At 44.5% G+C, this 9526-nt stretch overlaps 1 long non-coding RNA gene across 2 annotated transcripts; it reads left to right on the plus strand.

Moving 5' to 3' along the window:
* Positions 1 to 6121: 6121 nt before the first annotated feature.
* On the plus strand, positions 6122 to 7168 carry LOC120924992. Of its 2 annotated transcripts, XR_005746507.1 has the most exons (4): positions 6122 to 6203; positions 6325 to 6458; positions 6638 to 6777; positions 6943 to 7168. It is a non-coding gene; the product is annotated as an uncharacterized LOC120924992 (long non-coding RNA). The 2 variants fall into 2 exon arrangements; XR_005746506.1 differs by having other exon boundaries at positions 6125 to 6458.
* The last annotated feature ends 2358 nt before the right edge of the window (positions 7169 to 9526 follow it).

Consider the following 9526-nt stretch of genomic DNA (forward strand, 5'->3'; position numbering starts at 1 on the left):
GGGGGGGAAGTGGTTAAACATATGAACCATTCACATGTAGACTTTACATGTTGAACGTTTATATATATGTATATGTGTATATATATATATATATATATATATATATATATTAATCTTTTTGTGTTCTTGACCCCCCCCCCCCCCCACACACACACACACACACATCTTAAAAGAACACTCGTTGACTTATAACATGGTTTATACTGTCACAGCCTTGGGGCTGTTTAAAAGCTATCAAAAAGAAACATGTTCTATAGAAAGGGTTAAGCACTTGGTATACATTGCGGCTACTGAATGCTCTCTATTGCTTTCTTTTATTATATGCTTTATCTGCCTTGAGGTCTCATGATCTATTCTCAGGGGGATGGAGTGAGAGACACGGCATTGCAGGGCTTTCCACCTTTTCTTTTGTCTGCTTCCTGCTTTACAAAGAAAAAAAGACCCTATCATTTCCTTGCAGACAGGCAGACGGGTTAGAAAAAATGCTCACAGTTCTGCTGAAGGCAAGTTCTCCTCCAGAAGAGAGGGAGGAGGAGAAAGGGAGGAACAAGAGGTGATTCCCCTCTTTTCCTGTCTGTCTCCTTCACTCCCTGGATCCCACTCATTATAAAAATAAAATCTATACAATGACCCCTCCGCAGCTGACTCACACTTGGAACTTCAATCACATAATTGCCTTTACTCTCTTTGTAACGTGTTTTATTTATGCCACCGCATACACAGTTTCACCCACACCGCTGATTCTGAGCCACGCCATTGATCAGACATTTTTTTCAGGAAAAAACTCTCAGTGACAACTAACTAGGGATTAACACGGTCACAATATTGTAGCATCCTTGATTGTAGAGGTTAGTCCCTGGAAATTTGTCTGCCTTGTTTTTAAAATTGTGCAGATTCAGTATAAAATCTTTTTTTTTTTTTACATATTTATTTCTGCCCTGTTTATACAACCATGACCTTTTAAGATTAATGTTTTAAACAGGTATATTAATAATGCATAAATAGGTATTTTGTTATGTAATTAAGTAAACCTTCATTATGGGATTGAGGGTACAATAATCCCTATACAGTTGTAAAAATGTCCTTATTTAAATGACATGTAGAAATACCAATATTTATGGAAATTCGGAAAGAGGTTACTTTGTTAAAGGTGGGGAATTGTAGGGCTGTATTCAAAGGTAACAGATTTAATTGCACTTTTCATGACTTCCACGTTCTAATTAAAAAGAAGTCTCCTATAAGATGATAATAGAATTCAAAATGTCTAAGTACCGTAAGTTAATTCTACCAAAATAAATGCAAAAATAATAGGAAACCTGTCATTAGAGAGACATGAGTGCTGAATTGTTGACAGTTATTAAAATGATGTCATGCCAATGACTTTTTAATGTTAGTGCTTTGAGTCACTGACTTGGGACAAGTTTGTATAAAGACTTATTGACTTTTTATGGTCTTCATACATGGTCTGGGTCAGCAACTCACAACGTATGAAGAAGACAGGGTCAATTTAAAGTAGATGGAAAGATGGAAAGATGGAAAGACCACACAATAACTCACCTTTAAATGTTGCCTCCCCTTACTCTTAAGCCTCGTACACACAAATAGGGCCAGATTCACATAGAGCGGCGCATATATAGACCGGTGTATCGCATCTCTGTTACGTTAAGCCGGCTCAATTTCGTGACGCAAGTACCGTATCCACAGAGTATTTGCGCCCAAATTTGCGCCAGCGTAACATAAATTCCGAGGCATAAGGCGGGGTAATTGAAAGTGGGAAGGAAGTGGTTGTGCTCCATTGAAATGAGCCGTGACCCCATGCAAATGAAGGGCCGGCTGGACTGCGCATGCGCGCATGATTCTGCACCTCACTGCGCATGCTCAGAACTCGGCCCGGCGCAATCAGTGACATAGGAACTAGGCCCGGAATACTTAGTGAGATACGCCTTGTGTATAAATAGGCCCAGACAAACGCCCTTCCATTGCAAAAGTACATCCATGTGTTTCCCTTCCTGAAGCAAGGTGCTTTTGTTCTGTTGTCTGTGGCTATGTGTTGGTTTGTGTAGGAGTGTTATAGGAAAGATTTATTGGAGTAGGAGATTGTATTAGCTGTTTGTTTTTTCTGTGTGTTTTTTGTGTCTGTTTTTGCTGTGGGTTTTTTGGTGTCTGTATTAGCTGTCTGTTTGTGCTGTCTGATTTTGGTGTCTGTTTTTTGCTGTCTGTTTTTGTGTCTGTTTGTGCTGTCTGTTTTTGTGTCTGTGTGTGCTGTCTGTTTTTGTGTCTGTTTGTGCTGAGTGTTTGGTGGTGATATGGCACCAAAGAAGAGGAAGCCAAACTTCTCTGTCCGTGAGAAGGAGATCCTTGCCAGGGCCATTGCCCGAAATGGGCGTTTTTTGCATGGCCCTGAGAGCCGGGACATCACCCCGGCCAGGAAGAGGCAGATCCTACAGGACATTGTAGATGACATCAATGTTTTGGGGGGGGAGACGAGGACCGCCAGTGGGATCTCCAAAAAGATAAACGATCTGAGGCGTGTGGTCCGTGAGAAGCTGGCCAAACTTACAGCACATTCCAGGGGCACTGGAGGGGGACCACCTTGCACCATCAGGCTGACTGATGAGGAGCGTGCAGTGGCCCGGTGCTTCAACAGGCAGCAAGTGGTGGGCCTGACTGGCTTTGACTCCGATGAGGCCGTGAGGACAGGTACGTTTTTTTTTTCCATCTGGCGAGTAGCAGGTGTGGGGGGGGAAGGGAATATGTGACAAGTGTGTGGATCCTCCAACTTGTGTATGTTTTGTGTAATCCACAGATGGCCAGGAGGGTGCTGGGCCATCTGGCCAGTCTGCACCATCCCCCAGACATCAGGCTGCTGAAGACCCCCAGGAAAGCCAGGAGTCCTCAGGGGAGGGGAGTGGCCACAACTCACCTCATGAGGAGGATGAGGGGGAGGAGGTTGAGGAGGAGGAGGAGGTTGAGGAGGAGGAGGTCACCATTGCCAGTGAGATACTTCACCTTTTGGATGAGGCTCCCCCTGTGGCTGCCAGCAGTCAGGCCTCCATCAGGGGTAGCCCCTCCCACTCCCCCCCAACAGGGCTCCCCCCCAGGGGGCTCCCCTTCTCCCAGGCCACAAGCCACATCTGCAGGCAGGAAGGCCACACACAAGACCAGGGGGGTGGCAGACTTTCTGCCTGCTAAGCTTAGGAGGGACCAGGCCCTTCAGACCCGCCATCTGGGTCAGGTCACCCAGACTTTGGCCCAGATGGAGGAGAGCCTGTCCTCCATAAAGGACTCAGTGAATGATGTGAGCTGCAACTCCTTGGCATTCATAAACTGTTTTAATGACCTGCAGACTGCCACAGCAGACGTGGGTCAGGAGGTGAATGCCCTGACCCAGGCTGTCCAGGCCAACACGGCAGCCCTGAATGTTGGCCTCAACAGGATAGCCGTGGCCTTGGAGGGCAGGCCAGCAGGTGGGCAGACACCAGGGGAGGCTCCTCCTTCCCCTGATTCCCCCCCATGAGTCTCCCCTGAGGTGCCGGGGCCGTGGCTGGCCCAGGCGTGGGTCACGCCCACGTTGATTTGTGGTGTACTTTTGTTTTCAGTGTTTTATTTTTATTTTATTTTTTTACTGTGATTATGATTTGTTTTATGTTTGTGAATGATGTATGAATGTATGAAAAAGAGGGACCCCACAATCAGGAGAATGTCAGTGTTTGTAAGTCACCACATCCCTAGAATGCCCTTCTGGTGGCTATTGATGTGGAGGCTCTCTATAGCTCCATTCCCCACCGGAGGGGCATCGAGGTGATCAGACACACTTTATCCCAATCCCATCGAGACAACCGGACCCTTGATAATTTTTTGCTTTCAGCCTTGGAACATGTTCTTACTCGAAACGTTTTTTCATTTGATGGCTCCCACTTCCTCCAGGTACAGGGCGTAGCTATGGGGACTTCTTGTGCCCCAAGCTACGCAAACCTGTACCTGGGGGAGTGGGAGCAGGGGTTTCTGTCTGAGGAGGCTTACTTGCCCCTAACAGACCACATTATACACTGGAGTCGATATATTGACGATATCCTGCTGGTCTGGACTGGTACCCCCCAAATGTTATTAGCATGCCTTTCAGCCATGAATGACAACACATACAATTTAACCTTCACTATGACTTATAGTGATGTCTCAATCAATTTTTTGGATGTGACCATTGAGAAAGACCCATCTGGTAAACTTACAAGTGCGTTGTTTAGAAAGGACACTGCATGTAATTCTATTCTACATGCACAAAGCGCACATCCTGTATCTTTAATTAGATCTATTCCTTTTGGCCAGTACTTGCGGCTACGCCGCAACTGTACAAAGGATGAGACCTTTAAAATAGAAGCTGACAAGCTAAGAGATCGGCTCCTTCTAAGAGGCTACTCTCCAACTTGCCTCAAAAAAGCCTTTAGGAAAGCCAGTGCCAGACCAAGAAATGACCTACTTACCAAGAAAAAACAATGTAAGAAATTACCGACCGACGCAAATCCAAATGCCCTTCGGATCATTACCAGGTTTAATAGGCAGAGCAAACATGTGGGCAGGATTATCTCTAAACATTGGCATCTGCTTAGTGTAGATCCATTACTAGCCCCCTATGTACCATTAAGACCCTTGATCACTTACCGTAAAACCAAGTCACTCAAAGATAGCCTTACTCAGAGTGAATACGTGGGTGAATTTCGCACAGATCCATGTAAAAGGCCTGGCACCTTCCGATGTGGAGGATGCAATCTGTGTCAATATATGAACATTGGGGACAATATTCTATTACCTGATGGTAAAACTTTCAGACCTTCCCACTTTGCGAACTGCAAAACACCTGGAGTGGTATATCTACTTTCATGCCACTGTGGGGCTTTTTACGTTGGAAAAACGAAACAACCTTTCTTTAAACGCGCTTCCAGACATATTACATGTATGCGGAAAGCAGACCCGGACCTCCCCCTGGGGCGCCATATTCGAGACGCCCATGGTGGGATGATCCCTAAAATCAAATTCCTCATTTTGGATAGAATACACCCCAACAGTAGAGGGGGCGACTGGAATAGGACCTTGCTGCAGAGGGAGACAAGATGGATAGCCATGCTAGATGCTACTAGAAAACCAGGCCTTAATGAAATAGTTAGCTATCGCCCTTTTCTGGAGGGGTTTTCCTCCGGGGGATGGGAGGAATAGATTTCTCCACATCCATCCCCATACGACCATTTTTTGTACACTCATTTGCTGTATAATGCTTCGCGGGTGAGGGTATCTATTTGGCCCCCACCTGACGCACGTGGGGGGCATATCATGCACACCTACGGTTCACCACCTGGGTTTTGTTATGTTTGCCCCCCATATTTGCAGTAATTACTGCTTTCTTGCGTCAGCGCACACTCCATGCCGGCTCCTTCCCATTATTTGGGCGATATCCGGCACGCCCTGTGCGAAAGGCCCTCTCCATCTCCCTTCCTTCTTTCTTTCTTTCCCACCCCCCCCCCTTTTTTTTTTTTTTTTTTTTTCTCCCGTATTGATGGCATTGTCATCCTAATTCGGGTTATATACTTGTGTAAGGGTGGATTGGCACTGGCAAAATCACTTATTTAAGTGATATCTCCTCCCTTTATTATTTCCAATTTTTTATTTAATTTTATTTTCAATTTTTAATCAATGTCATATATGGAATCACCATATTGACATTGATATAATTGCGACTTTATACCCGTCTGCCGCGATTGCGTCATCATGCCAACGCTACTACATGTGTCATTGCAGCAATGGTGTTACCATGCTGATCGACACATGCGACGTCCATACTTTTGACTATCATGGCGTCTGTTAAATGTATTTGGACTGTGCAGGCAATAATTGTTCGAGTGTAGTCACCGCATTGATATCAATGTGCTGGTGTCCACTTGCGAGTTTCATCACAATAGCGTCATTTCCGCAATTGCGTCATTACGCAGCGCATACGCGCGCGCATGCGCCTATGCCGCTAATGTACTCTATTCAAGCCCATCCCGTTTTTTTTTTTTTTTTTTTTTCAAGACGCAATTGCGTCACTACGCAGCACGTGCGCGCGCGCATGCGCCATAGCCACGAATGGACTCTATTTAAGCCCATTGCAGACACTATTGTCTCTGACTGTCATGGCGTCTGCTGGACTTATGGAGACTTCTCACATGCAGGTAGGACCACTGGTTGTTGATGTTTGGCTTATTGTTTGTTTTTGGTGCTGTGCCTTTATGCACACTTCACCAGACTAGCCATACATATTATTTATATATACTCCTAAATTCCTTTTTCCAGTGATCTCTGCCTGCGATCACCCAGCAATCCACCCTTCCTGAAACATAGGATAATCTGGGTAGTTTGTCTCCTTGTGGCTGAACTTTTGTTCTCTGGCACATGCATACCCTCTCCTATATGGATTCCCATATCTGGTAAGTTACTCTCCATTTTTGGATTACCAGCTCTATGGGGTTACTCTTTTTTGCTATAAATGTGTGTCTGCATTTAACTCTTTGAATGCAACAAATAATGATATATACATATTATATATATATATTATTATATATTTTTTTTTTTTTTCTCTTCTTTCCTCTTTCCCTTCCTTCCCTAGGCGTGGACCTTTTTGGTAGGCTATGATTGTATATCCTCCCCGTGAACACAGAGACATTGATCTCCATATACAGCATTCTCCCCTTGTTTTTGGCGTACTTTCACACTGAGACAGGACTCTATCTACAGATCTTATTGACTGTAAGTAACTCATATCTGTTTTGATAAATGACATAGTTGTATGGCTGTCCTTTTCTTGTCTCCCCCTTCCCCATGTTTTTTAACAATTTCGGTCACTAGAGTTGTAAATATTGTTTAAGTTGAATTTTTTCTATGTAATATGTGTATATATCTCTTTTCTAATAGACATGTATTTCTCTGACACAATGATCGTCTGTAATACCCCTTGAAGAAGGATCACAGATACCGAAACGGCTGTCGGGTTGGACCAATTTTTGTCTCATGTCTGTTTTATTGCTTTACAAATAGGATCTGTATACCACTTGCATGTGGTTTTTTATCCTTGCTAGGACACTGTACGATGTCCTTACTTAAATTGTTTAAATAAATTTGCTATATATTTTTCTACTCATTCACGTGTTTGTGTCACTTATAAAGTCCCACCCTTGAGGGGGTATTTCATGTTTTTTCCGATGTATGAATGTAGGGGGTGACATTCCTGCCGGAAAAGGGGTGTCACCCTCAGTTTTGGTGGAGAAGGGTTCCCCAGGACCAAGTGATCCCAGGTCCATGTGAAAGGTGTATGAATGTACAGTGACATAATTGGAGCCTTGGCGTGGCGTTGCTGCTCCCTAGTACCGTGCGGTGTACTTTGGTCTAATCCAATTCGATGAGGATGTGGGGTGTGTGTGCTAGGGACCACAGTGGTGTGCATGCATGCATTCTACTTGTGCCATGATTAATGTGTGTGTTTAACGTGCAAAGGTGCCTTCTGCGCGCCTCTGAAGTCACTAGTATAGCTATGAGCATGGATGCCCCTGGCATGTTGGCATACAGATTGTTGTCCTGCAAGTGTGTGTGCTCAGCTCGTCCCTAACGGTGTTGCTTTAGCTGAGCTGCACACGTCTGGTGCAAAGTTAAGCCTGCTTTTATAAGGGGTAACTTTAGACCGGACATTCAGCTGATGCGCACAGGGCGTAGCCTGCGCCACACAAACGTACGTATCTCCCTCATTTGCATATTTGACTAGCAAAACAATGGTGCGTCTAGCGTATTTTTGCGCCCTAAGATGCGCCGGTGTAATCGTTTTACGTCGGTTGGAAAAAGTTTTGAGGATACGGCGCATAGATACGCACGGGGCACATTTACAATTACGTCGCGCATCTCTAGATACGCCAGCGTAAGTGCTTTGTGAATCTGGCCCATAGATTTTTGGATGACCGAAAGTCCATTTTTTGTTGCATGCTAGTCTCATGTCGAAATTGAAGAGGTTACTCACTATACGAAAATTCTCGTATGACAGAATACAACTTCCGAAGTGACGTAATGTGTTTGACTAGTTTTGCATGTATTATTTCATTTCTGAGCATGCGTAGTCTTGCCCTAAAATTGTACTAAAACCGTGCTAATTAAACGAAAATTGGACGTTGAGTTCACATACGGCAAAAATGTTATGGTCTGCACATTCAGCTTTTGTCTGACGAAAAAACAGGATCGGCTGTTGAAAGCACCGTACTAACGATCCGAAAATCGACAGATCGTTCGTCGGACGAAATTTTACTTATCGTGTGTACAGGTCTTTGTACTCCCTGTAGATAATTTTGAATATATCAGCATTTCTTTTTTCTTTTTTTATGTTTTCTTATGTGTTGACATAACCCATAGCCTGGAAAGCCTTCTGAATCCTTGCTAATCCTATAGAGCAGTAAGCTCACTGGCATCCATAACTCTTTCTAAATACAAGGACAGTTTACTGTTGTTCAGACTTTAGGTGGGGCACACTGTGACCAGTAGGAGTATGAAATGCCCCAGAGTCAGTGGGAGTAGAATGTGTTTCAGGCTTAATAGTCAGTTTGTATTAGTGGGAAGAATTATGCTTAATTGTTGGTATCAATGTAAGGAATAGTTCCCCTTCATTGGTGTCAGTGGATAAAATAATGCACCTTCAGTGAGAGGAATAATGCCCCACTGTTGGTGAACCTTTACAGCATGCTGGCAGTAAGCCTGTATCTTCCACCTGTACTGGGGCTACAGTGGGAATAGGGGCGTAAACGTCTTTTGGATAGGTATTTACATTTCAACATTTGTACTCCTGTAAAATATTTTTTTTTATGCAAGCAACTATATTGCAGTGTAGCACCCTCCCACCCAGGCTACTAGGGAAGATAGGCTAGTAGCTGTTGTGGCTCTTCTGTAATCAGTAGAGAAGCTTGTGATTACTTTGGACTGCTCTTGATTCTGCAAGCTTCAGGTTTGATTGCCTCCCCCTGCTTTCTGGAGGCTTCCAGAATATAGTGGGTTTTGAGAATCAGGTGAGCAGTCTGAATATGTATGGGGTTTCAGCCAATCCCTGGGGGAGGGTGCTCAGAAGGTGGCTGGGGAGGTGCATAAAAAGTTTGGAGACTCAGACAAGACAAGAGATTCAATGCCAGAAGGGCTGCTGTCTTTGCTCAAGCTGTGCATAACTGGGGGGCTATCTTGCTACAAATTCTCTTGAGGCTAAAGGAGGGGTTTCACTGGGGACCCTGTCTGGAAGATTCACTTAGGGGACTGCTGTGTCTGGAGGGAGGCATCAGGGTACCCTGGGACACTGTGAGTACACACCAGAATGAAGGATCCTAGTGACTGTTGCTGCTGTTAACCCCTGGTGCACAAACATTAAGGGCTTGTTTACACATGCTTCAAAATGTGGCTTCGGACACGCTTTATTAAAAGCTCTCTGAACACCAATAAAAGCCCCTATCACTAAATAAAATGGTTAGCTTACAGT

The sequence above is a fragment of the Rana temporaria genome, chromosome 1, assembly GCF_905171775.1.
Source record: "Rana temporaria chromosome 1, aRanTem1.1, whole genome shotgun sequence".
NCBI classification, from domain to species: Eukaryota; Metazoa; Chordata; class Amphibia; order Anura; family Ranidae; genus Rana; species Rana temporaria.